The sequence below is a fragment of the Heterocephalus glaber genome, unplaced genomic scaffold (genome assembly GCF_053883595.1).
Source record: "Heterocephalus glaber isolate CG9 unplaced genomic scaffold, H.glaber_assembly_v1.0 deba00001610, whole genome shotgun sequence".
NCBI lineage: Eukaryota > Metazoa > Chordata > Mammalia > Rodentia > Bathyergidae > Heterocephalus > Heterocephalus glaber.
The window spans coordinates 34827094-34853961 of record NW_028258381.1 but is presented as its reverse complement, the minus strand read 5'-3'; the positions used below and the strand labels follow the sequence as shown (position 1 = coordinate 34853961).

Below are 26868 nucleotides of genomic sequence, written 5' to 3'. Positions count from 1 at the left end.
ATTCAGTTCTGACACAACTGGGAATGAGAAGGTTCCAGGGCTTAGTCCCACAAGACCAACCCCTCTTGGATGCCAGTGGCAAGTAACAGATCCTTAGGTTGCCCACACTTTTGTCCAACTCCAAATTCAGGGCATCCTATGTCCCCCTCCTCAGATTTGATGACATCCTGAACTTCGGCAGGTGCCTCACTTACAATCCCTGATTTATTATGAACTCGGGAGGAGCCGGATGGAAGGGTCCACAGGACAAGCCATGGTAAGGGTGTGGTGCTTCCTGCCTGTACAGGTGTGTCCCTCCCAGCCCTCCCTGTGATCACCAGCCCTGAAGCTCCTGAATCTTGTTCAAGAGTTTTCACAACCCACTCTCCAGTCCCTGGTTCATTAAGTGAGGCTGAGAGTTCCCACCCTCTCTGAACTCTGGACTTATTGTAACCAGCCCCCATCCTGAGTTCTGCAGGGGGTTGTCCTAGGCCACTTCCTTAGCACAAACCAGGTATGCTCTAAAGGAGCTCATTATGTCACCCAGGGGATGCTGAGGGTTCTGTCAGGGTCGAGGACACAGGTGAAGTATGGACTGGGCTCTCTTCCTGTGCCTGGGCTGTCATCTCCTTGCCCCTCAGCTGGCTGCTCAGACTGGTTTCTCTCATGCCTTCAAGGTGCTGCCCAGGCTTGGGTGTCATCTCCACAGGTAGAATGGAGAGGCCTCTTTTCTGGAACAAGGAAACATTTTCTAGGACCCCCTCCCCAAATCTCCCACATTGACTAAAAGAGGGCCTGTCCCAGAGCAATTATTGACAGAGATGGGGTTGCTGTGATGAGCTTCAGGTAGTCTCTGATCCATGGTTGAGTCACCTATGATGGGGGACTGCTATGTGGCTTGGCCTCCTAAGGTGGAGCAGGGCCACGGAGAGGCCGCGTGCTAGTGATATGGCTGGATGGGCTGTCTGAGGAGCTTCTGGAGCCAGTCTGTTTGCTGTTGGTTATCAAACTGCAGCCTCATCCTCCCATAGAGATAGCGTTTTAATAATTTATTAATAGCCAGAAGGAAAGGTTTCTTATTTTGGGGGCTGATGCCACTTTGAAAATCGGATTTTAGAAGCAGCTGGCTATGTTGGACATAATCACGTCAATTTACTTTATAAAGCTCAAATGATAACAATTGCCTTTTGCTTTCAAAGCCACTGTCAGATAAAATGGGCATGAAAAGTGATTTGGAATTAAAGCTTTAACATTTTGCTAGGTGATCCTCTTCATTTTACTCTGACTATGAAAGAGAATGAGCTATCAATGGAAAAGAACCTTGTCTGCATCTTTCTTCCCCTAGACAGTAAGATATTTTCTGTATTTACCTGCTGTACTGGCAAGCCCAGTGTCCACCCCGAGAACCACGAGGAAGGGGGGACCCTCTGCATGTCCTGCTCAGCAACTCTGCTTGTGGCTGAAAGTGTGGACTAAACCACCCTTTTTCTTTTGGGTCAGTGTTGAATGGAGTCTCTTTCAAAGAGCCACCTGTGCCATGGGTAGGTGGTCTGTGACTCTAGGCCGCTGCCCACCTCTCAGGATCCCTGGGCTCCTCTGAGAGTCTGTGCAGCTCCCCTGGTTGAAAGGCGAGTTTCAGGGTATCCTATGGAAGTGTTCAGTGCTTCATACTCCTCTGCAGATGAGGCACCTGTTTTAATCACTTTCCATCACTGGGACCAAGTAACTAGCACCACACCTTAAAGGACGTTTCTTTTGGCTCACACTTTCAGAGGGTTCAGTCCACAGTCTGCTGGCTACAAGGCAGAAACAGCACGGTGGAAGGGTGTAGTGAGGGGAAATTGTTCAACCCATGGTGCTGGGAAGCAGAGAGAGAGAAAGAAGTGCGGAGCTGAGGATAAGAATATAGCCTCCCAGGCCCTACCTCCTGTCAGCACATTTAGCCATGAACTCATTAATGGATTCACTGATGAGTCTAATGCCCCCGTAATCTCCTCACCTTTCAGAATTCTCACCTCTGAACTGAGGGCCAACGTGCTTCTTTCTCGGTGGTGTTGCGTAGTCCCTGAGGAGCTGACCTGTGGCCCTGTCGCACGGGTGGTCTTGTCCACTGTCTTGTGGGGCTAGCGGTGGTGCCTATCTTCTTCACAGACGGAGCTGTCCCTGTCATCCTGGAAGCATTGGTGTGCTGTTGTACTGCTCTCTTGCACTTCACAAGCCTGTTTCTGGGTACTTTCATTCTTTGGTATTTTGCCATTTTAAACAACACTATGGTAGACTTTCTGCAGCAAGGTCCTTGAACACTGACTTCCAAGGATGAATTCTGCAATGGGGTCCACATGGCCTTTAGACCAACAGTCCTCAACCTTTTTGGCACCAGGGACTGGTTTCATGGAAGACAATTTTTCTATATACCAGGTTCATAACCATCCTGGGGGTTGGGGAGCTCAGCTTTAGAGGACAGGTGGTCTGTATCTCCCAGGGTGTAACTCCCTTCCCCCACCCGCCCAGCAGTAGAGCCAGTGCTGGACTCAAGCACCCTCATACGGTTCCCTCCTTAGCCCATCTGATGTGCAGAACCCCCACGTCTTCCTGCTCACCATCTCTGAACCATGCTGTGTGCCACACAAGTAAGTGGAAAATATAGAGTGAGTCCCATGGATCGGTCTCCTTGGGGTTTTCCCTGTGTCCCATAGCCTGGGTTCTATGGTCTCTTTGTGGTACCATAGTAGCTCTGGCCCATGTCCAGCTGATTGTGTCTTTCCACAGTCAGGGTTGGGAGTGGGGGTGGATGCTGCCTAAGGGCCATAAGGAGAAAGTACTTCCTGCCATTGAGCTATGTATAGCTTCACCCAGTGTTACTGGTGAAGCATGGTTCCTGACTCCACATTGGACTGAAATTGTCTTTTTTTTTTATAGTACTGTGGGCTATACCCAGGGCTTTACACATGGTAAGCAAATGTTCCACCACCGAGCTACAACCCCTGCCCTTTAAAAATTTTTTTCTTTTGAGATAGGATTTTGCTAAGCTGTCTAGGCCAGGCTTGAACTTTGAGATCCTTCTGACTCAGCCTCTTGAGTAGCTGGAACTACAGGCTTACACTACCACACATGGCTAGAAATGGTTATTCTTAATGCTTTGGGGCCCTTTGGGCTGGAGCCTGGAAGCCCAGCAGTTGGACTGGTGCTTCCTTTTGATCATGGGCTGGTATTTGAGAGATGGGAAACTTCCTGAGCCCTTCCTGATGGCAGGAGATGGGAGACATGCTCCCCTTAGAAGAGAGGGTGGACCTGGTGGTTTATGTCATTTACTCAGGTGCATTTCCTTATCTTGGAGTGGAGAGAGAGGTTCTCTGTAATACCCCTGCGTTTGCAGCCCCCAGTGACCTATGAGGACACAGTCAGTGTTGAGCAGGGTCCTTCGCTGGCCTTGCAGCTGGGGAAGGGGCAGGTTCTTGCTCGGTTGGACCAGGTGCCTGGCAGAGGGTCAGTAGAAGTCTCTCAAGGAGGTCTGTGTGTTGCTGTCACAAGCCCTCGGGCTGGGATCTCTGTTTCCCTTTCTTTCCTTCTCTCAGATGGCTCAGGGCACTGTCCATCACCAACATAAGTGGCTCTCAGTGTCTGTCCCTAAACCCACCTCACCTCCAGCTGCAGTCTGGGTACCACACGGGAAGCCTCACTCTTTCTGTTGCCTAGGCCTTGCTGTAGGTCCTCTGAGTGTGATAATGTCCCTTTTCTACGTTTGCTTGCTGTACCACCCACTTTCCGTGGGGCCAGACAGACACTCCCACCGTGTCTAAGGGGAACCAGCCGGTGTTGAGATAGGTGTTGTTGTCACTCCCTGTTGGGCAAGGAGCATCATGGGCCCTGGTTGATCTGCTAAGAAGCAGTAGACGCAGGGCTGGGGTGCAGACCTGTCTGTCTCCACAGTTTGAGGGTTGTTAGGGTTTATATCTAGACACCCCCCCCCCCCGCCAAGCTTCATAATAGGGGATTTGGGAAGGTAACTGAATCATGGGTGTGTAATACTGGGTTAGTCCACTGATGGGTTTATAGCTAGGTGTGATGTGGGGAGGTGAAGTCTGGTGGGAAAGCTTGGTCATGGTATATATCCCTGCTTCTCCCATGATGGCTGCTGCTGCCCATCGCCATGCCAATAGCCAACCTCCTCTGCTAGGCTCCTCTGCCACGCCACCCTGCCTTGGAGCCAGTCCTCTATGGGCTGAAACCTCTACAAGCTGTGAGCCAGAATAAACCTTCCCTCCTTTAACTTGTGGGTGTTGGATATTTTGTGCCAGCAGTTAGAGAGTAACTAAGACAAGGGTGGAGGCCAGGTCCCGAGGAGCATGTGGCTTGGCTGCCATCCAGGCCTTCATCATTTCTCTCCCTTAGTGGAGATGGGGGCTGCGGATCCCATGTGCTTTGTGCTGTGCAGCCTGTCTGATTTAAGGGACAGCCGCTGCAGAATCAGGGGAGAGAAACTGCTGAGGGATAGGGACGTGGGAGTACTTGACTGTCCCCTGCCTGGGCCATGCCAGCTGGCTGGCCTGGCTCTTTGGACTCACGAGCCCTGTGTCTGGTCAACCTTCAAGGGCTCCCTGCTCATACCAGAGTCGTGTTCACCCTGGCTGTTCTGATGGCCACAGCTTACCTGGACAGTCATAGCCTCTGCCTTTGGGCAGAAAGCTGGGGCTGGGGGTGAAGCTGTCAGGAAACCAGCCTTGCAGCATTTGCAGTCCTGGTCTTTCTGTAGTCCATGGAGCCTCGGCCTGGCAAGGCCACCATTCTCCTTGGGGCCCAGGCCCAGGCAGCACACGGAGATGCGTTCTTGTTCAGTGAAGGGGTGAGAGGAGGTCGTCACTGTGTCTTATCTAGCAGATACTGCCATGCATTTGGTTGCTGTACTGCCTCCTGAGAGGGAGTTAATATCGGCATCACAGTAGTAATTCTAAGTGTGGTTCTTCTCCCACTGTTTGTCCAAAGCAGTTAGTCATCCCCTCAGACCTGCTTGGATATAATGAGGCTTTGTCACCTGTGTCAGCCGCTGTCTGTGTGAGTTACAGTGCTCCTGAGCTGTCTAGATGCCAGCAAGGTCAGTGACAGGCACATGAGATTCATGAAGCTGGGATGCGCAGGTGCACATCCCACAGTATGCCCAGTAACGGCTGGCTTTGTGCACAGTCTCCCAGTGTTCGAATCCTGGCTCCTCCTCCAATGAGCTTTTGTTCTCAGACAGCTTTTTAAATCACTGTCTCATTGCCTCACCTGTCAAAGTGGTGATGATGATGGCACTTGGCTCTGTAAAGGGCATAGGCAGGTGCCTGGCACCATTGGCAAGTTGTTAGCCAGTTACTGTGATCATCTTTGATGTCATCATAAGTGTCTGAGGAACTAGGAAGAATCGCTCCTGAGGGTGCTTGGGGCACAACACCAGGGACTCCTCAGCAGGTACCACAGGTGAGCAGCTAGTCCTCTGTGTGTATGGCCAGTGGTGATAGTCAGGGGTTGGGTTCTGGGTATGTGGGAAAGGTGGAGATGGTGGAATTTGCTATGGCAGATTTGGTGGGCAGAGGAGAGAGTGAGTGATGGCCTGGCTGGCCCTGAGCTGGCCTGGACTGCCTGCCATAGCTGGGTCCCCTGCCAAGTCTCATGCTTGTCCCAGTGACAAGCTCTTGTCTGCATACCAGCTGGTCCCCAGAGTTGTCAGGGCCATACACAAGGCCTTGCCATGTCCATTTGGCTTTTCGTTCCACTTGATGTAAGTGGACTTTGGCAGAACGTGTTGAGCCAGCCCTGTCTAATGGGTTGTCTCTATCTGTCCTTGATGGCGACATGTTTCAGGGATGCAGCAGCCCCACTTGCTGTTAGCTTTGTGCCTGTCATCTGTGACACAGGCCAGGCTGAGTGCCATGGGATGAAGGGGAAGGTGCTGCCATGTGTCCCTGTGTGTTGAGCCCCACAGACCTGGTGTGTAGCCCTAGGAGGAGCATCTGGTACAGCCTGAGCACTTTGTCTGCAGGACGTGGGAAGGAAATGATCCAGCAGACCCAGATTTTCTTTCCACTGACTTGGACATGTTGATGTTTTTCCCGTGCTCGCTGTCTGCTGAACTCCTTGTGGAGTCTGGGGGAGGTGGAGCCATCTGCCTATGCCCATAGCTTCTTGCTTCTGTCCAGCGATCATGAGCACAGTTACTCTTGTATTTCTGATACCCAGACCATCTGTCAGTTTTTGTTTTTTGTTTTTGAAACAGGGTCTCACTGTGTAGTTCAGCGTGGTCTTGAACTCACTGTTTAGCCCAGGCTGGCCTCAAACTTACAGGGAGCCTTCTGCCTCAGCCTCCCAGGTGCTGGGATTACAGGTGTGCACCACCATACTGGCTTGTAGCCACTCTTTTCTGCACTTCCCTGCGCTACCACCTACCTTCCATGCATCTGTTTGAGGGAATCATTAAAATGTAAGTCTGGGGATGAGGGTGTTGTGCGCCTTGGACCTCAGCCCATGCTCAGCTTCTTTGTCTCAGGAGCCCTCAGAAGCTCAGGTCCCCACCTGGACATGCAGATGCAGCCCAGTTCCTTGAGGAACTTCTCCACTGGCTGGCAGCTGTGCCTTCCTCCCAGGCTGCTCTGCTCTCAGCACTGTCTTGGGACTCAGCAGCAGAGGGGACCTCTTGGGTCATTTCCCTCTCACTCAAGAGGGCCACAGCTACATGTCTGACATCCCACAGCCTGGTGACCTCTGACCTTGCCTGCTTGTCCCTTCTGCTTTCTTGATCTGTCAGCAGTCACCTGTTCTGGAACATGCCAAGCCTGTTGGGGCTTCTGCCCTTGCTGACTTTCATGGGGTTTCTGTTCAGATGTCAGCTTGCGAAGGTCTTTCCTGCCTACTGTGAAAGAAAGCCAAATGCCCCTTCCTTCTTCCTGGCTTTGGTGGGCTTCATTGCATTTGTCAGATGTGTTTGTTTCTTTACTTATTTACGTTTGTATTGTGTGTTTCTCCCAATTACTCGGTGAATGTACAGGGACTTTTGTCTCTGTGCCTGATGCCTATGTTTTGCCCAGGGGTGTCTGAGGGAGTGAACATCTTCTCTACCTCTGATGTCCCACTGGCTCCCTGAATGAGGATGGTGATGGCTCTGTGGTTCCTGTGGGCCCACATGTTTGGGGGCCATGGCCTATGGAGTCTTCCATCTGTCCTCATTTTGGTTCCTCACTGTTCCCTTCCATTTTTCCCTCTGGCCTTCTATTTCTGCTTTGGCCGGATGTGTAGCAGCTGAGGTTGCTGAGTTGGTGCCTGCAGCTGGCTTGGCCTGGGCCAGCCACCTTGGCTCCTGTCCTGTCTGTAGCTCTCAGTCACCCTCGGCCTGCTTGCTCTGCCCTGCAGCAGATGAACAGGTTAAAACTGTCAGCCCAGTGTCCCACTAGAGGATATGCCTTCCTGCTAGTGGGGAATCACACAGTTTCCCTTCAAATGGCACTGGGGAAGCTGCTCTGGCCTGATCTGTGTCTGCCAGCCTTGAAGAGATGGTCACTGACAACCTAGAGCCACCATGGGGAGGAAAAAGACATGATGGACTGTCTGCAGGGAGGAGCCAGAATATGAGAGTGCACAGATGCCCAGCACACACTTGTACTTAGACAGCATGAAGTGTGTTTATTTAGTGGCACAGATGTGTATGGGTTATGTTTTGGGTGTAAAGTAGATCAGGGAACATTTCCAAGGGGGTGTGGCAGTTGAGTTAGATCCTGTAGTCCTGGGGCCAGAACTGGGCTGGGGGGGGGGGGAGATGAGGCAGAAGAGAAAGGATATCAAAAGTGAGCTATTTACTTAGAGTACAAGGCAGGTCTGAGCCCTGGTCTGGCCCTCAGTGGTGCTGATGTGCGTGTGAGGTCTGAGGGTGCTGCACCATGGCAGGGCCAGGCCATGCTGTCCTGTGTGCGAGCCTGAGGGGGCCAGCAGCCCCTTGGTGGTCTCCTCTGGGTGGGGCTCTGATCTTGTACAGGCAGGAAGGAGGCTCTGGGCTGTGGTGGTGGGGTCAAGACTCCTCTAGGGAGGCTGGGTGCTCCAGCTGGCAGTAGAGAGAACCTGCCATGGTCCCTGTCTGTCCTGCTCCTGTCCCAACCCTCATGTATTACTCTTGGGCTGATGCCAAGTCCACTCCCAGGAGCCCCCTGGACCCTGACTGCTCTGTCTGCTGCCCACCTCAGGTTGATCTGGGGTGCAGAATGCACTGGGATATAGTGGTGCGCAGTCCAAGGACCTGGCCCGGACTTGGGGCCAGGCTTCGCCAGCAGGTCACAGTATGCTGTCTTTCTGAAGTATATTCCAGGGCCAGGGTTAGAGCCCAGATGCTCAGCATGGCACCAGCTCCTTCTGGAACTTAGCATCCAGGCCACTTTCTCAGTAACTGTTAGCGTGGACACTTGGGAAATTCTCTTGGCTCTGCTGCAGGTTTAGTTGCTGGGGACCCAGTGGCCCACTCTGTCTTTGCCTGCTGGTTAGCACCACACACGTTCCTAGGGCTCTGGTACTCACATATTCATACCTGGAGCCATATCACTGGAGGGGACAAAAGGAACAGGCTCTTCTGCCTGCGTGACATGGCCACACCTCTGGTCCCAGCACAACTTGGGGGTTCCTGGCCCGTTGGCTCAAGTCTCCTGGGCTTTTGGTTCTCAGCCCTCTCTCTCCTTGTCTGGGACTAGTTGTAGGACAGGAGAACCTGTCAGCACTGTCCTTGTAGCCGGCTGCATGGCTGAGCTGGGTCTTCCTCAGGCTGCCCATGTGGTACAGCCCTGGAGGGTGCCAACACCTGCTGCAGTGCTGGATTTGGACATGAGGTGGTGCCGGCAGCACTTGGAGACACTCCGTTCTCTTCTCCTGAGCTCTCCCCAGCAGGCATGTTCAGACCAAGCCTATAAATTGTGTGGTCAATTAGAGGGGGAGGAACGGAGGGAGCAGTAAGGCTTGGAGGTGAATGAGCATCTGTCACATGTGCATCCCTCTTCACCCTCCTTGACCCTTTAGTTCTTTCCTGGTCAGAGCCAGTGAGGTACAGAGGGCAGGGGCCAGCAGGCGTGGTCCCTGGGACCCATATTGCCTGCTTGGAGGCACTGTGGCCCTATGGAGTAGCAGTCTTCTCTAGTCCATCCCTGGCCTAGGTTTTAGCTGCAGCTGTCTTGCTGCTGAGCTGAGATCATGCCCATGACCCCCTGTATCCCTCAGAGAGCTGAGTAATGCTAAGCTTCTTGCCTATGCCAGAAGGCAGCCCTGTGTTCGGTGAGTGGACAGCATAGTCCCTCCAGGGTGGTCTAGCTCTGTTGTTCCAGAGGTCAAGGTGGCCAGGGCTCAGCTATCTCTTGTCTTCTCCTTTGCAGGACTGGTGCCATCAGTATTTCACACCCAGACCATTGCTTTGCATGCTTCCCATTTCCATATTTAAAATGGCATTTACATATTCATGGACTTTTAAATAAGCTCTTATTGTTAAGGGATGTGGAAGTGGATAAAATGTGAAATTCTTCCTTTTATTCAAGCACCAGCACAAACTTCATCTCCAAATGGATTCACATTCAGAGTGGCTGGTTGTACCATGGTTCCAGAGGGGAGGACCTGGGAGCCAGTGTGTTATAGGGCGCGTCACTGCCCTTCCTGGCTGCAGAGTTGCAGTGGCTGGCTGTGTCATCCACACCCTCCCATACATGCCCCAATGCCTCAGCCCTGCTCTGGTTTCTCTTAGTATAGACCTTGCCTCCTGCTGGGACTTGGGGATGGCTGTCACCCATGACTCCCACTTCCCTTTTTTTGGAGGAAAAGTGTAAGCCAGATAAGGTTCATTATTTTGGAAGTGGCTGAGCCCGATGCCTTCCTTCTCCTCCCTGTGGCTGTGTCAGAGCTGGCCCTGTCACTAAATGTCCCTGCCGTGGCCTTTGGTGCTCTTGACTCTACTGCTGTCCCTAGGACTTTGAAGCACCAGCCAACTTCCATGCTGTGGTTCCCTTTTTGTAGAGGAAAGAGGGACCCTGTCCTCCCTCCAGGGTCCTTCTGAGGGTCACAAGTCAGGACATGACCTGGGGCTGCTCCAGCAGCTGTTGGAGCATATCTGTCCATATCTGGGTGCCAGTCAGCTGGTGTGTTTGCCTGGTGGGAATCTTTGCGGAAGACTGTGTGGACTGAGATGGGGCTGGGGTGAGGAAGGGTCTTTTGGGTTGCCTCCAGCTTTGGGTCATGGGTGGGTTATGCATAGATGAGGGAGCAATCAGGTGCTTCAGGCCAGGAGCTGAGGGCCTTGGAACCTGTGGAATCATAGCTGTGACCTCCTGGCCAGTGGCAGGGCCCCCAGGGTCCAGGCAGTGGGCAGGGTTAGGACTGGAGAACCGAGGTGTCCTCCGAGAACCCATGGCGTGGGAAAGGCTCTGCCTGGGGCATGGATGCATCAGACCTAGAATATGGAGTTTTCTGATCTCTGTTTACGTTTGTTTGTTTGTTTGTTTGTTTTTGAGACAGGGTCTTGCGATTAGTTCAGGCTGGCCTTGAACTCACTATGTAGCCCAGGCTTGCCTCAAACAGCAATTCTCTTGCCTCAGCCTCCCAAATGCTGGGATTACAGGCTGCCATGCCTGGCTCTCTGGTCTATTTTTAAACATAAAAATATGTTTTCTTATTTCAGAGAGCCCTTCCTAAGTAGACTGCAACTCTTTAGAAGCCATAGAAGACAAAGTAGTAAATCTGACTATATTAAAATTTAAAAGATGGTGTGACAGAACATTATAAACAAAGCAAAAATCACATGGTACAGTGTGTTTTCAAGTCTTTGACATTTAGACTGAAATTGTAACCCTGGGATAGAGCTGAGTACGGGATGCCGCTTTTTCTCTTACAGCTCACAGGCCTCACGTGTGGTGCTGTGCTTCCTTGGGAACAGCTGGAATGCAGGGTCCACTACCGGGAACTTGTGTGACCCTCAGGTGTGGCCTCTCTGTCCCTCTTCGCCAGGAGCGGGCACATGCTGCCTGCTTTTTTCTTTTCTCCCGGTACCAGGGATCGAACTCCAGTCCTTGCGCTTGCGAGGCAGGCGGCAGAACCAATGAGCTAAATCCCTGGCCCAGTGCTGCCTGCTTTTGTCAGGTGGGCTGCCCCCCAAGCTGCCATCAGATCCTCTGTGCAGAGACCCTTGCCCTGGCCCATCCTACAGTGTCTCTTTGCATGGACAGGTGTGCTCCTTCTGTCCTTGTCAGGACTCTGACCTCTCATGGCTATGGACCTGTGGGCTGGAGCCAAGGGGTGACAACAGCATTGGCCACAGTCAGAAGGGGGTACCTTATTGCAGGCCTGGGGCAGCAGCTCACCCTGCTTAGCAGCCTTGGCTTAGACTTGTCAGCTTGCAGGGTGACCATGCTGTGTGGCCACGGTGTCTGGTGCCCAGGTTGGACTAGATCAGGATGGAAGGTGCCAGCTGAGCCTTGAAGGTGGGAACCAGCAGCTCCCAGAGGATGGAGTTATTCCAACAGTGGAGCCCAGGTTGGGGCCACAATATCCGTCTGCCTTTAAATCCTGACTTGAGAGGAGCCGTAGTGCTTCAGGGCCTCTTTGAACCTTCTTACAAGATGCTGTTCTGGTCTGCAGCCTCATATTGCTCTGTGGGCCACAGAATGTGGTGGGGCCACCCTGCCGTGAGAATCCCAGGCTTGCTCCGACTAAGTGAGGATGGCCTCCCTGGAGACATCCACAGCTATGGGATGTGCTTGGTTCAGTGGTGAGCAGCACTGCTTATTCTGCAGACTTTTTTGTTGTTATTGTGATATAGAAGCTAATTTCCTATTCCTTGTCAAATATTTCCATCTTAGAATTAAATAAGAAACTAAAATCTTGCTTGCTAACATTAGGAACAACGCAAGGATGTCCCCTCTTACCACCTCTCTTGTTTCCTGTCATGCTTTTAAGGCCCAGCTGAGCAGACATGAAGAGGAAGTAAAAGGCATGCAAGTTGGGAAGGTTGAAATAAAACTGTCTCCATAGATGACATGACTGCTTATGCAGAGAATCCCACAGAATCAGCAAAGAATTAATAGGACTAACAAGTGCTTCAGGCTGCGGGGTGGGGATCAAGGCTACAGCACACAAAGTCAAGGTCAAGGTCAGCTGGTTTCCTGTGCACCAGTAGTGCACAGCTGGGGGTTGAAGTCAAAATGCAATACTGTTTATGTTGGCACCAAAAAGAATTTAGGTACAGATATATACAGGTCTGTGTGAGGAAAATTATAAAACTCTGATAAAAAATCAAGGTCTAAGAGACATTTCATGTTCATGGATAGGAAGACTCAATACCATGGAGCTGTCAGCACTTCCCAACTTGATCTACAGAGTCCATGCAATCTCAGTCAAAATCCCAGTAAGCCACTTTTTGGCAACAGATTCTAAAGCTTGTATGGGCAAGCAAGAGATCCGAGGGGCCAGCGTGTCCTTAGAAGAAAGAAGTTGGAGGACTGACACTGCCCTCCAGCCAGGTTGGGTGCAGGTTTTGGTGGTCCAGGTAGTGTTCTGTGGCAGGAGTTAGATGGACCCGTGAGACAGAACAAAGGGCCAGAAATAGACCATCCAGACACAGTCAGTTGAGGTGGCTGGCAGAGCAGAGTCCATTCCCGGGGTGAATGGGGGAAGAATGTCTGAAACGAATGGCACTGGAATACTGGAAAGAGACCAGACACAGACCTCATGCTGTTTACAAAAAGGAGCTCAGAAGGCATTGTAGCTTAACAGTCATGTCCTGAAGGTAAAACATAAAACTTTAAAACTCCTAGAAGGTACACAGGAGAAAATGCAGCTGTGCTTCAGTTTTTTTTTTCTTTGTTTTCTTGGTACTGGGGATCGAACTCTGGACCTTGTGCTTGTGAGGCAGGTGCTAGAACCACTGAGCTAAATCTCCACCTCAGCTGTGCTTCAGTTTGACGATGACTTTTAATATAAGACACCAAAGGCATGATCCATGGAAGAAAGAATCGATAAGGTGGATTTTACTAAAATTTAAAAATTTCTGCATTGTAAAAGATTGTCAAGAGAATAAAAAGAGAAGGCACAAACTGGGAGAAAATATTTGTAAATGATGTGTCTCATAAAGAACTGTTATCCAGAGCATACAAGAAACTTAAAATTCAGAGATGACAACCTAGCTGGATAAAGGGTAAGAAATGTGAGCTGATACCTCGCTGAGGAAGAGAGGGCAGATAGAATAGCACTGTATGTCCTCAGGGCATTGCAAATTAAAATGAGACATCCCTATACAACTATTATAAATGGCCAAAATCCAGAACACTGACCAAACCAAATGCTGGCAAAGTTGTAGATAAACAAGAACTGCTGTTTATTGCTGGTGGGAATGCAAAAAGGGACACCTACTTTGGAAAGCAGTTTCTATAACACTAACCGTACTTTTACCATATCATTGAGCAGTCACCTTATGGAATTTATCTGAATGAGTTGAAAACTTAAGTGTGTGGAGAAACCTGCATGCAGTGTTTATAGTAACTTTATTTCTGACAGTTGAAACTTAGAAGCAATCAAGATGTCCTTCAGTAGGTGAATGGATAAATAAACTGTGATACATCTAGACAGTAGAATATTGTTCAGTGCTAAAAAAAAATGAGCCATTAAGCCATGAAAAGACACCAAGGAATCTTAAATACATACGGCTAAGTGAAAGAAGATGCCTGAAAAGCTTACATACTATATGATTGCTGCTATTGGACATTCTGGAAAAGGCTAAGCTATGGGGATAGTAAAAAATCTGGGCTGTCAGGGTTGAGGGCAGGAGAGACAAATGGGTGGAACACAGGAGTTTTAGAGCAACGAAACTCCTGTGTGATCCTGTAATGAGTACATGCATTACACACTTGCCCAGACCATTAGAATATATAACACAGAAAGTACAGTGTGACATAAACTGTAAATGACAGCATCCCCATGTTGGCTCAGGAACTGAGCAAAGCCAGGTATTACAAGTAGGAGAAACTGGCTAGGTAGGAAGGGGTATATGAGGACTCTGTAATTTATGTTCAGCTTCTCAGTAACCCTAAAACTACTCTAAATCACAATGTCTGTTAAGTTACCACGTCAGATGAGGCTAGAGAAGGAGCTGTCCCAGGGTTGGGTTCCCAAGACAGTCACCCACAGGTGGTCTTTTCTCCTGAATCTGTGGGATGTGGTGGCCCCAGGGAGGAGGGCGAATCTTTGCCAAGTGCATGGCCGATGTGGGGTCAGTTCTGATGCCGAGGCACCTGTCAGCCCCTGGGCCCCTCAGCTGTATGGGAGGGGAGCACTGGCGTGTGTGGCTTCAACAGCCCCACCTTGTGACCAGAGAGACTGAGGTGAGGAGCTGTCACACTCTCTGCATTCCCAGTCAGAAACCAGGTGGGAGGACAAGCGAGGCTGTCAGGGGTGCAGGGGCCGCCTGAGAGGTGAGCAGGCATGGAAGGGCACACCAGAGGGTCCCACATCACCCAGACCACTGCCAGGCCAGGGGGCAGTCCAGTCAGCACACTGGGAACAAACCTGGGGACCTTGGTGAGGGTGCTGCCAGTGCTGGCAGACTGTCCCCTGGGATGGCAAAGCAGGGAAGGAGAAGTGCTACGTTGAATTTTAAATTGGTTTAAATTCCTTCCATTTAATAGTCTCCTTGTCTGTTTCTGTTGGAGAGCCAAGGGTGTTTAGTGTTCTCTCATTTCTATGCTCTGCTAATTTTACTGCCTTTCCATGTTTTCTTGCTGTAAATGTAACAGGTTTTATTGTGTTTAAACCATTTTTAATACAGTCTCTCATAAAAAAGCTAGAGAAGTGAGGGGCTTGTGCTTTGCCAGACCTTGGAACTCTTGTCCCATCCATTTTAAGCATTTGGGCCAGGATGCCCTGGAGCATTCTGGAAATGTCCCTTTCTTGCCATCTGCACATGGGCATCTGCCACAAGACCTTGGTTATAACAAGGACTGTAAGGGAGCTATTGTCTCCTGGCCCTGTCAGTGCTTTAATTTAGGAGGAGCCATCAGGTACATGAACTCGTGTGGAAGTGCCGTGGAGACCCAGAGAGGGTATGACCCAAGGTCATGGGACAAAGGTCTCCTTCACAGCTTCTGGCCTTGAGTCCCCATCTGCTTGCTCAGTGGCCCCCAAGGAGTGTCTCCTGGGGAGGCTGTCAGGGAGGAGGGCTCTGGGCTGTGAGAGCCTATGAGGCCCTGTGGTCCTGGGCAAGTCCCTCCTGCCCCAGTGGTGGTGATGTAATCTAGCACAAGTCAGATCTGCCTGAACCTCTCAGTGAGCTCCATCGCTGGGCCCCGGTAGTCTCCTGCCAGGATGAGACTGTTATCCAGGTTAGCTGCCCCAAGAGGGCTATTTTGTGTCAATTTCATGATTTGTATTAAGTATCCATGAGTTATATTGCCCCGTAATATGTCTTAGTGTTAAATACCTTTCGAATACCTAGGGCTGTGGGTGTAATTCAGTCATAGAGTGCTTGAGGCCCAGGGTTTAATCCCCAGCACTGGAAAAATGTATTAGTTTCCCACAAGCAAACCAAACCCTTCTGGATTCTGTGCTGCATTTGGCATTCTCATTTCCTACAGCACTGCAGGAGCCGTGGGGCAGGGCTATGCATTAGCTTTCCTGTTGTTGAGACATGATACCCAACACCCACAATTTATAGGAGGAAGGGTTTAATTTGCTCATGGTGTCCGAGGTTTCTGTCCATGCCAGAGGTTTCTGGCTCCAAGGCAGAGACAGCATAGTGGAAGTGTGCAGAGGAGCAGAGCTGCTAAGGTCTGAGCAGGGGAATAGTGCTAGAGGGGAAGGAGCAAGGGACCATATATAGCAACCCAAGGTCATGCCTTCTTGACCCCCTGATACACACCCAGGGCCATGCTTTACTGATCTGCCAGGCGTTTCTTAATCCAGTGAAGTTGACATATCAGGACTAACAGTTACAGGCTGCCTGAGTGGGTGTTTCCTGTTTTCTGTCTCGGGGCTTCCTGTCAGGCCCTTTTCTGGAGTCATCCTAAGTTCTGCAGGTAGAGAAAGGCATTTGCCACATGTGGGAACATGGAAGAAGCACAGGAGTCAGGTCCTGTTCCCAGAGGTTGATGGAGCCTTTACCCTGCTAGCTGTCCCGTAGCTGTGCTGTACTTTGCCTGCTATGTGGCCTCCAGCAGGCTGTGGATGTGGTCGGTCTCATGGAGCAGCAGAACCATCAGCAGAAGAGCCCTCAGGAAGGGGCAGGGTGTCTGCTGAGTGCTGGGTCTCACCCTTGGAGTCTGATGACCTTGGAGGCCAGGCCATGGAGTGGGTGATGTACAGTTCCCCTGGGGTTTTGGGCTTGAAGCCCCTGTCCCTCACCTTGCCTGGAAACAGGTCCCCTGACACTGAGAAGGAGCTTCCAAGGCTGGCAGGTTGTGGCCAGGTGGCGTTTCCTCTGCAGACTATCCCAGGGCTCATCCCTCCCAAGGGGAAGTGTTTCCTCTCCCATCTCTAGAGGAAGGGCAGCTTTCCAGACTCGTCAGGGCTGGGATGGCAGCAGGTCCTCATGGGTGCTGAGTCCTTCTCCTTCTCCTTCTGTGCCTATCGGCCTGCTGCTTGCTTGTCTGCCCCTCTGATGGGTGCGGCCATGCTGAGCTCCATCCTGTGCAGACAGGACCCTAGGGAGCCCTCCTGGGCCCACCTCGGCCTATGTGCAGAAATAGCTACGCTTGTTTCCCTAGTCTGTGGGCAGAGGAGAGCAGCCAGCGTGTCCAGCTCCACGTCTGTCTTGTTCTTCTTCCCGGCAGGGAAACGATGATTTGCCTGCCACCTTCCTTCAGATGGTGCCCTCTGGAGGGACAGATGAAAGGATGCGCTCAGGGTTCCATGTCTGAGATTTTGTGTACAGCTGGGCTGAGAAGTACCAGTTTCCCTTAGCATCCTTGTTGCTGGCAGGAGATGTGTTCAGATGGAGAGCCAGCCAGAGCCTTTGGAAACAGTGGCTGACCTGTCGGTGTTGCCTGGTCCCATAGAGATAAACCTCTTCCTCCCACACCTGTTACAACATACACAGCATCTTTGGAGTAGGGCCTTGGTCCTTCCTGCAGTGGCAGGGATGCCTCTCCTATGCCCTTCACATGTTTTTCCTACCCTCCACCTCCTAGCTGGCCCAGCTTGGCACCTGCGGGCTCAGGTCATCTCTGAGGGTCTTACCAGGATCACCGCTGCAGTGCTGCTCCAATCACAGCTCTGTTCAGCATTGCACTGAGGGTACACTGGCTCTTGGAGAGAAGGTTGAAAGCTCCAGCTATAAATTCAAGTTCCCTCTGCAAGAGCCCTCACCTCATTCCTCATGGTGGCCTCCCCTGAAGCCTGGTGGGGTGGGGTTGCTGGGTAGCTCTCTTGCTCCCTTGTAGTCCAGACATTCTGAGCACACTACCTAGAGGGGAAGTCTCCCCCAACCTCTGGCATCGTCCCCCTTGGACCCCTTCCTCCCTGACTGGCCCGTGGGGAGAATGCAGCCCTGAACAGAGAGATCCAGCCCTCTGTGGGTGTGAGTTCTGCTCCTGGGCCCCGGGGAAGCTAGGTATGGGCAGAGGGGTTTGAGGGACTGCAGGGTGTCCCACTGGTCTGGGGGAGGATAGATTCAAACTCTGCTGACTTGCTTCCTGAGCTGGGAGGACAGAGAGGACCTTCAGAGGCAGGTCACCTGCCTGTGGCAGAGGGGGCTGATCTCAGTGAGCATACCTGTTGGGTCCTGCCCGCACTGACCCTATGCCTATGTGAGGTGCCCTGGGGTGATTGAGGTCCAGGCCAGACTTTCAGCCCTCTGGCAGAATGATTGGAGCTTTTGGGCTGTGGCTCTCAGATGGGCCCAGGGCCTGGCCTGTTGTTGAGGACCCCCTGGTGAGATGGCCCCCATCAGAGGTGTCTGTCTCATAGAAATAGGTCCCCTAAAGGTTCATTTTCTCAAACAGCCTTCGTATCCTGGCTTTTTGTGACTCCTTTCCCGACGAGTGGCCTGTTCTATGAGTACTCATCTGCCTAGTCCTCCATGAAGGTCTGGGCTCACTGTTGCTCAGTGGGGTGACTGGGCTGCATACCATGGGTGGGCTTCTAGCTTTGCAGCAGAGCTGTTTGGTGCAATGAGAGGTGCCTGAGCAGCTGACGACAAACACGGTTCAGGGACAGAAATGTGAAATAATTAGTCTGGGACCAGAGAACTATAAAGAATGTGCTCAGAATGGAATAATCATCTGGCTTCACGAAAGCCAAATTGATTTGGAAATAATCTGGGGCAGTGACTTCCTTCAGCAGCTGGTGGACTACTCAATGGTGGATGAGCCTAAACCAGACACTGAATTTATGGTGAATGAGAGCATCCTCCACACGGCGCTGTGACAGGTGGATAGGACTTAGAAAGCCTCCTATACCAGCACCTTGCACGGGCTTATCCTGCTCCTCAGCATCTCCGAGGCTGACACTGCGCTGGGCGCTCAGGCGTGAGGCAGGCCTCTTGTCCAAGGCCATGTGGCTGGTGGTTAGACTTGGTGCAGACTGGCTCTCAGGCTGTGCATTCTCTCTCTGTTTCGTAGCATGCAGATGTGGGCAGTGGGGTCTTGGGCGGCCAGCATCCTCAGGGTTCATTGTCCTAAGGGCCTTTTGGCTGGCTCTGGCTCTGGGAATTTGGTACTGTCCAGCATTTCCCTGGTGTGCAGTTGTAGAGCCGGTGTTCCCTGTGGCCCTTAGCCCTCTTGCAGTTCAGGGCTGTAGGCTCCTTCTACCAGACTGTAGCTGTGAACTCTCCCAACCTCAGCTGTCCCAGTGCTGAGCGGGATTTGTCCATGACCCTTTCTTCAAGCTCTGTCCTTACCTGGGCTCCAGTCCCCAGGATGTAGCTGTCTCCTCCCAGTGGAGCTACTGGCCTTCACCATGACAGGGCTGGCTTCAGAAACTGCCTCCTGCCCACCTCCCCATTTTCCTGTCCTAGGTGCCCCACCCATATGTGGCTTCCTGCAGCTACCCAGGTGCCTCTGCCCTTTGCTCTTGACAGTTTCAGACCATCTGCTAGTGTGTCACAGGCATGGAGGGTAGAGATGGCCCTGCCCTAGTGCCCTCTTAGCTGTACAGGACCAGGGACTCTCCTCCTGGGCACCGAGTGGATCTGTGCTGGAGCAAATGTGGCAGGCCTAACCCCTGAGTGGGATGAGAGGGCCCTGGTTGGGAGCACCCCACTGTCGTCCACGTGCGCGCGCGTGCATGTGTGTGTTGGTGTGCTCTTCCCTGGACAGGGCCCTTGGGGAGGTGTGCCTCTTAACTGGCTCTCAGATGTCATTACTCAACTCAGCCCTCTCCTATAGCCCTGCTTTCAGCTCTTACCCACAACCAACATTGTCTGAAGTGCTGTTTGGTGCATAGGAACATCAGTATCAGCCACTTTGCGGGGCAGGGTGAAATTGGTTATTTGTTCTGAGGTCTGTTGTTTCTGAGGAAGTCAACCTGACCTGGAGCAGTGGCTCAGCACTGCACCAACGGTGTCCTAAAAATGGCCCGTGTGGCTCCCACGTTGCTTCCTGCAGAAGGATCTTAGTAAACCTGAAGCTTTCCTGAGCTTCTCCTGCCTTAGGTTTTCAGAGCAGTGTGTGCCAGTCGCCTGCCTGCTTGGTCAGAATGCCAACATTCTCTCTGCTGCTCCCCTAGCCAGAGAGGGGAGTGGTCCTGTTGTGGTTCTTGTGGACTTAAGGGTCCTGGAGTACATGCTAGGGGAGGGGAGGCCTCCTGCCCCAGGAGCTTCTGCTCAGTGCCCATCTGCTTCTGTGAACACTTGTGTCATCATTTCAAAATGGAATTTGAAGCTGCCCATTTCCTCATTCCCTTAGGTCCAGTTCAGTGGCCTGGAGCCTCTAGGTGACCTTTTGTAGGAATTTCCACTGGGTCTGTGCAGTAAGCCTCTGCATGTGTCTATTCTTGGTTTCCACCATGATGTCCTGCCATCGCTGTGCTAGGTCAGTGCCCCTAGCTTGCAGCCAGGAATGGCACTGAGGCCTGCGGCTGGGCATGTCACTGTAGCACGGCTCCAGCTGCCCCCGCACCAGTCGCACTGTGGACAGGATAGGAGTATTTTCCCTTGTCCCGAGACTTGCTTACTGCCACCTGCTTTTCTTTTGCAGCGCTGTAAATGTCAGGCAGCAAAGGGACGGTGGGCCGCACACTAATTGGCTGTTCTCTTAGAAGCTGGGGGCTGGCTTGCTTTTAAGTAGATGCTTTGAGCTGTCTTTCCAGGTAGCCTGTTTTCCTGAGAGTCTAAAGCTGGACAAATGTCAGGAGCCTTTCTCGATATTGTCTCCTTCATCTTTTTCAAAAGATCCCAAGAGGCTGTTACTAGAGACGAAGGCAGCTCAGTTCAGTCTTGAGATAGTTCTGAAAACTTATACTGCTGGGGTTCCAGGCTCCTCCTGAGCATACTTCCTTATCCACTTTGGGGAGAGGACCAGCAGCTAGCCATCATTCTGTGTGGGAACATTCAGCAGTCTCGAGTCTTCTCCTTGACAGCTAGGTGCTTCTTATAGAGTAGGGATCAAGTGAGCCAAACTGGTCCCTGGGCTCATCCAGATGATGAGAATGCATATTCAGAGGGCATTTGAAACTCCATGTGAAAGTTGTCCTAGCCAGGTGCATGCCTGCAGTCCAAGCTACTAGGGAGGCCAAAGCAGAAGATTCTCAAGTTTGAGGCTAGCCTGGGCAACTTAGAAAGACTTTGTCTCAAAAAATAAAAAGGACCAAGATGTAGCTCAGTGACAGGGCACTTGCCTAGCATGTATGTTACCCAGGCTGGGCTGGAACTTTGGTCCTCCCACCTCAGCCTCCAGGGTCGCTGAGATTACAGGTGTATGCCACTGTGCCTGGTGCCTTTTCCTTGTTTTCATTTGTACTGTTCGCTTTGGAGCCCTGGCCTCCTGGACTTGGAAGAGCAGAAGGGGCCGTTGGCAATGCCTGGGGTCCTCTTTCCAGAACTCTCTAAGGGCCGTGGCACTGCTTGCCCTGCCTGCATCATCTGTGGTTCTGTCCTTGGTACATTGCTGCTGGGTAGGGGTGAGCAGGAGCTTTGGAGCAGAGGATGATGCTTGTTACCGAAAGCCCCTGTGGGGTCCTGGGCTCGACCACCTGCTCCCTGCAGAAGGATCCCTCAGCCCTGGGTGAGAGCTCCTTTCTGTTTCCTGGTGTCCTTGCCATTGAGAGTGGCTGTGTAGACCCTGAGGGGGCCACCTGTGACCACCTGCTGCCCTTTTGGTTGAGTGCTGCCTCTGCCTCTGATGAAAGATGGGCTGGAGGAGCCAAGGGATGGAACTGCTCCAGTTGGATGGATACTCAGCTCGCAGGGGCCTTGGAGTCACTCAGGTTTGGGGTGCCCTGTGAGAGCAGTGGGCTTCTTGGAGCCTTCCCCTGGACTCCTGGGGCTGCATACCTGGGCCACCCCGTCCTGCTCCTGCAGGCACACCCAGGGTCTCTCTGCTTCCACCCATCCTCTTCCTCCTCCCAGGTCCTGAGCAAGCCTTTTTGAGCCTTAATGGAAGACCTTGCAGGGCACCAGCTTTTTGGAAGTAACTAAAAAGCTCTTGCCAGAGAGACAAAGGGTGCTGACTAATTGGTGGCTTTATTTATGCATTTCTGGGCTTGAATGGTAAACAGCTTTGATTCCTTGGCGCAGCGGGAACAGGTTGGGAGGCATTTGCCTGATTGATTCCTTACCTGCAGGGGCGCGCACGGGAGGGAGCGTATCGATTTGGCACTGCCTGCTGAACCCACTCTGAAGTAGGCTTAATTGCCTTAAGACTGGCTTCCTTGTCCCAAGGCCCCATCAGTCTTTGCGTGGAGGTGTTGCCTGCTGAGGTTTCTGCCCCTCCTCAGGACTGAAGTCTCTTCCTGGCTTGTGTCCTTCTAGCCAGACACCTCCTGGATGCTGTCCATTCCCTGGCCCTGAAAGTCGAGGACCACCAGGCCTGCAAAGTGGACTCCTGATGCTCAGAGAAAGAAACACAACCTTGACACCCCAGCAGGCATAGGGTGTGTCGGGGGCTGTGCTCGGCTGCAGACAGAGCCAAGGACTGACCATGCCCTCTGCTTCCTGCCACTGCCTGCCTCTCCTGCAGGGGCCACATGGCTGTTCTGGGCTCCTGTAAGCTGAGTTTCATTCTGGCCCCCAGCTGGCTAAGCTTTCACACTGTCCCCTGGACCAGTTTCTGCTGAAGATGGACAGGCATTCTGTCTGTCCCTCTTCTCCTGTGTCTATCCTAATGCCCACAAGTGGGATGGGCACACCCTCAGATCAGTGTGCTGGGGAACACAGGCAGGAGGCACCCTCCTCCATGTCTTCATGGGTGGATGTGATACTCGCGGATCTGAACGTCTGAGTGTCTTCCCCTGTGCTGGTATGTTTGTGGTGCCCCGGCCCATTGGCCCTGGTGCTGCTGTGTGGCAGCAGTGTCCATGTATCCTCCTTCAGAGGAGCCCTGGGTTCTGTCATTTCTTCCTTGCACCAGACTGAGCAGGCCAGGGTTGGTTCAGGACTTGTTGATTAGATGTTTTAAGTGGCAGTTATCAAAGCACTAGAAGTTAGCATTTAAATGATCTTGAGGTATAAATACCGTGAGATGGGTGAGTGGATGTGTCCCTAGTGGATGGACTGTCACTTAGCGCATACCTCCCCCTCTCCTTGCCAGGCATGGAACCTCACCCACTCTTTTGGACTTGTGGAGGTGACACTGCTTTTCTTGGATGGGGTGGCTCAGGAGCCCCATGTTTGGGCAGGAACTCTGACCTCATGGTGGAGGCATAGAGCTGGGACAGCCTTGGAGTTCCATTTCCAGCTCTCACTGTGTCCAAGAGGAGCAGCCCAGGACACTCAGCTGCAATCTGATGGTGTATTTCTCCTCTATTTCTTGTTTGATTTAAAAACAATCCCATTCATCCTGATATGTGAAGATTAGCATGAGCTGGAGCCCTCTACCCCTGTTCCTCCAGCCGTGCCCACCAGAATGGTCACTGATCACAACTGGGATCCCTGGACATCCCTCACATCTTCCCCTGTGTGTCTGGCTTTCCTGCTGGTCCCACAAGTGACTGTCCATGCACACCTGTCTCCTTGCCTGTCTGTGTGGTGGGTGGTGTCTGCCTGTGGCTCCCACCTTTGCCCATAGATTGGCAGGTGTGGGGACAAGGGCCAGACAATGGGTCTTGCTGTCGAGGCTGCAGGGTCTGGTGAGGGAGGGACAGTCCTCCTGTTTTTGCACAGTGATGCAAAACACTCTGGCCTGGCATCTACTCTGCCAAGTCCTCCCCGCTACCCTGGCCTCTCCCTAGGGACTGCTGGCCTCCATGGCTGTCTTCCTTCCACCATAGCTCTGGTGTTGTAGCTGATGTCCTTGGCCTGCAGTGCCTCCTGCTGGTGGCAAGTCTAAGATTGCCCTAATCCACAAAGTAACCCTACACCCATGCCATCTGCAGCTCAGGGATCTCACCCTAACAGCAGGAAGGTCAGTGCACTTGTTAATGAGACTCACACATAGCCGAGAAACTGGCTGTGTGGACAAGGCTCAGGCAGGGTGTGCTCCTGTGCTGTGTGGACTAAGTGGCATATGGCATGTCCAAGGCCTCCCCTCATCCCTACTGCTGTCCGCTGGACTGCTGAGGGCCTGGCAGGCTTGGTGCTAGTACTCAGTGTCAGGTTGGGAATGTGCCACAGGTTTCTCCCACTGTCCCCAAGCCTGCACCTAACATGGAAATGAGAGCTGCTCATGGGTGGGGTCCCGATCACAAGTGGGGTCCAGCTCACGGGGATCTCAGGGCTTATGTGTGTAGAGTGGGCCCAGCCTCAGGAAGGAGACCAGTCTGGGGCTTCTGTGCCAGGTCGTTCAGAGCATGCTGGAGTAGGGAGTGGTGTGGCAGCCCTGGGGACCAGGAGCTCTCGGAAGGAGGGTGAGACCCGAAGCCAGAGTGCTGGGTGCCAGTGAGGAGGACGGGCTGGGAGGAGACCACTGTCTTTAAAGCTGCTGGGGGCAGTATGGCTGAGGGCCAGGAGCGTGCTTGGGCAACATCCTGGCTTTCAGGCATGTGGCTGCCGAGCACAGATATCTCATAGATCTCTGAGCCCTCTTTTCTGCCTCTGGCCACCTGTGGCTGAGTCAGGTAGGGTCTGAGCTTGGGTGTACATGTTGTTCTCACAGTGTCAGCCAAGAGGGCTGTCCAGAACCCAGAAGAACCACTTCTGGTGGCATCTTCCAGAGTGGCATTGAAACAAGTGTGTGCCCCAGGGGACCCACCTGTGGCGCCTGAAGATGCGGACAGCTCCCACCTGCTGCCCTTTGCTATGTGTGCCTCTATCAGAGGCGGGAGATGTGGAGCCTGGTGGTGGATGGGACTGGCAGGGAGCCACAGCTGGAGTTGTCTGTGGTTCTGAGATCTCTCCTGTCAGAGAATGGGGGTTGGGAGGCTCTTCCTCAGCCTCCTGTTTCGATTTTCCAAATGGGAAGAATAGAGAGGGCTGGGAGGGGCTTGGACAGAAGAACTGTGGGAACAAATTAAGTACAGCAGCAGGAGGCCTGGGCTGCCCAGCACAAACCTGCATGCTTTGTGCAAATACCACTTAGCCAAGAGGAATGGGCCGCACTTGGTTGCAGTGCAGTGCAGTGGGCCTTCCTTGTCAGCATGGCTCATGTAACGCAACCCATGGGTGATCTCTGTTTCCTGGGGTTAGTGACTTTCCTGAACGCAGGCAGCTGGACACCAGAGAGGCTAGGGCCCCAAGATGGGCCTCTGAGCCCCATTTCTTTGTGGGGGTGGGGAGAGATGGGGTGCACCCCAGAGGGAGCCATTCTCCAAGTGTAGGCTATGGCTTGCCCAGCCCAGGATGCTAGGAGCAGACTTCCAGCAGGAAGTACAACATGGGTTTAGGAGGGGAGCACTCAGCCTGTGGCCATGGCTCATTTAGAAAGAAGGTGGCCTGGCCCAGGTGCTCCTGTGCTCCTCCAGTGGCCCCACTGTAGCTACCTCTTAGAGCACCTGGTATGTTACATCCTGCCGTTCTCCTGCCAAGGTTGCTTCAGTCTTCAGGCTACAGATTCCTTTGGATGTGGCTGGGCACAGAGTTTGTGTCTGGCAGCTGTGCTGATTGAGCACCTGTAGGCCCAAGGGCTATGTTTTCCCCAGTTGACACTGGTGAGCTGTAGGATGGCGGCCCCTGCCTGGTCATCCCTGACCAGTGCAGCATGTCATGAGGAGGAGTTGCAGCCAGTGCCTTGCGCTTTGAGCCCTGCCTTCCATCTCCGTGGATGGACATTTCCTATGGTGCTCAGCCCCAGCTGTGGGCAGCCCTGATGCTGTGGCTGGGTGAGCAGCTAGTGATGCCACACTCGACTCCTGGGTCTGACCTTGCATTCCAGATTTGCTCCCTTCTGCAACAACAGTGGCTCTGTCCCCACCCAGCCTCTGTGGAGATTCTTTTGAAAGTGGTGCAGCAAAGTCTACCCAGAAGCGGGGTTTTGGGGTCTCTTCTGTTTTGCAAAGTGGGTCCTTAAGGGAACCCCAGGTCCGCCTGTTGCCTCAGAAGGTGCAGGGAATAGATAGGTCAGGTTTTGTGGGGCAGATGGTCTCTGTTCTCAGCGCAGCCATTGAAATGCAAAAGTGGCAGCAGCAATTGGTGTCTGAATCTGTAGGGCTGTGCACTGTAAACTTGATTTCCCCAAGCAGGCTGCAGGACTTGCCCACAGGCCATGACTGCTGGCACCTGTTGAGAACAACAGTCTCAGTTATGCACGCACCAGTCCTAGTAGCTAAAGTAGCGACAGCCCCTTGAGCAAGTCTGATGTGTTTTCAGTTCTTCAGTTCTCTGGGTTGGCTCTTTCTGGAATGATACCGTGGTCTGCATCTTGTGTTCGTGGTGGGAGCACTGATTTCAGAGCTGGGCCGTGCCTTTGAAGGGCTCCAGGCGGTGTGGGTGGGGTGCACAGTATCTGGGGTGAGTTGGCTGCTGGGCCCTTCACCCTCCTGTCATTTTCCATGCACCGTATGTGTTGTTTTAAGGCCTTTATCCTGGAGTAGTGCTAGACTGACAGAACACTGCAGTGACGGAAGAGAGAGTCCCTGGGCCCTTCCCCAGCTCCCTGACGTCAGTGTTGGCATGACCACAGCATCCACACTGGACAGAGGCACCTGCAGTCTCAGAGGGTGTGCTGATCTTGCCAGTTTCCCCACCACTGCCCTTCCTCTTTTCCAGGAGCTGGACTGGACCTTCTGTCACACTTTCCCAGCAGTCTGACCTGTGGCAGGCCCTGATCTTTTTTGGTCTCTTGTGATCTGGGTGTTGAAGAGCACTGGCCATATAGACAGCCCCTCAGTTGGAGTGTGCTTGGCATTTCCCTATTGGAGAGGCTGTGCCTTGTTGGTTAGAAAACTAGAAGTGGTGTTGTGACCTTGTCCATGTGTCTCATGCTTGAGGGTACATTGCTCATCTTTGATGACTTTCCCTCCTGGTGGAAACAGGTCTGCTGTGGGTCTCCACAGTAAAGATAAGATTCTTTTCTTTGTAATTAATAGTTTCTTTGGGGGAGATTCTTTGAGGCTATGCAAATGTCCTGCTTCTTCTCAAAATTTCTCCCATCAATGTTAGGCATTCCTGGTGGATCTCATCCCCAGTAATTATCACTGGGGTGTTATAGTGTTTACCTCATTTTGTATGTACGTGTGTGTGTGTGTGTGTGTGTGTGTGTGTGTGTATGCATGCTTTCATGCGTGCATTGCAATACTTGGGATTGAACCTGGGACCTTCACACTGAGTTACCACCTCAGCCCTTGTAAATTTTCTAAAAATTTGAGGCAGGGTCTTATACATCATTG

At 52.4% G+C, this 26868-nt stretch overlaps 1 protein-coding gene across 4 annotated transcripts in view; it reads left to right on the top strand.

Annotated features, from left to right (window-relative positions):
• Mad1l1 (mitotic arrest deficient 1 like 1) overlaps positions 1–26868 on the top strand; it is a 348970-nt gene that overhangs the window by 69016 nt on the left and 253086 nt on the right. The gene's annotated exons all lie outside the window — the stretch shown is intronic.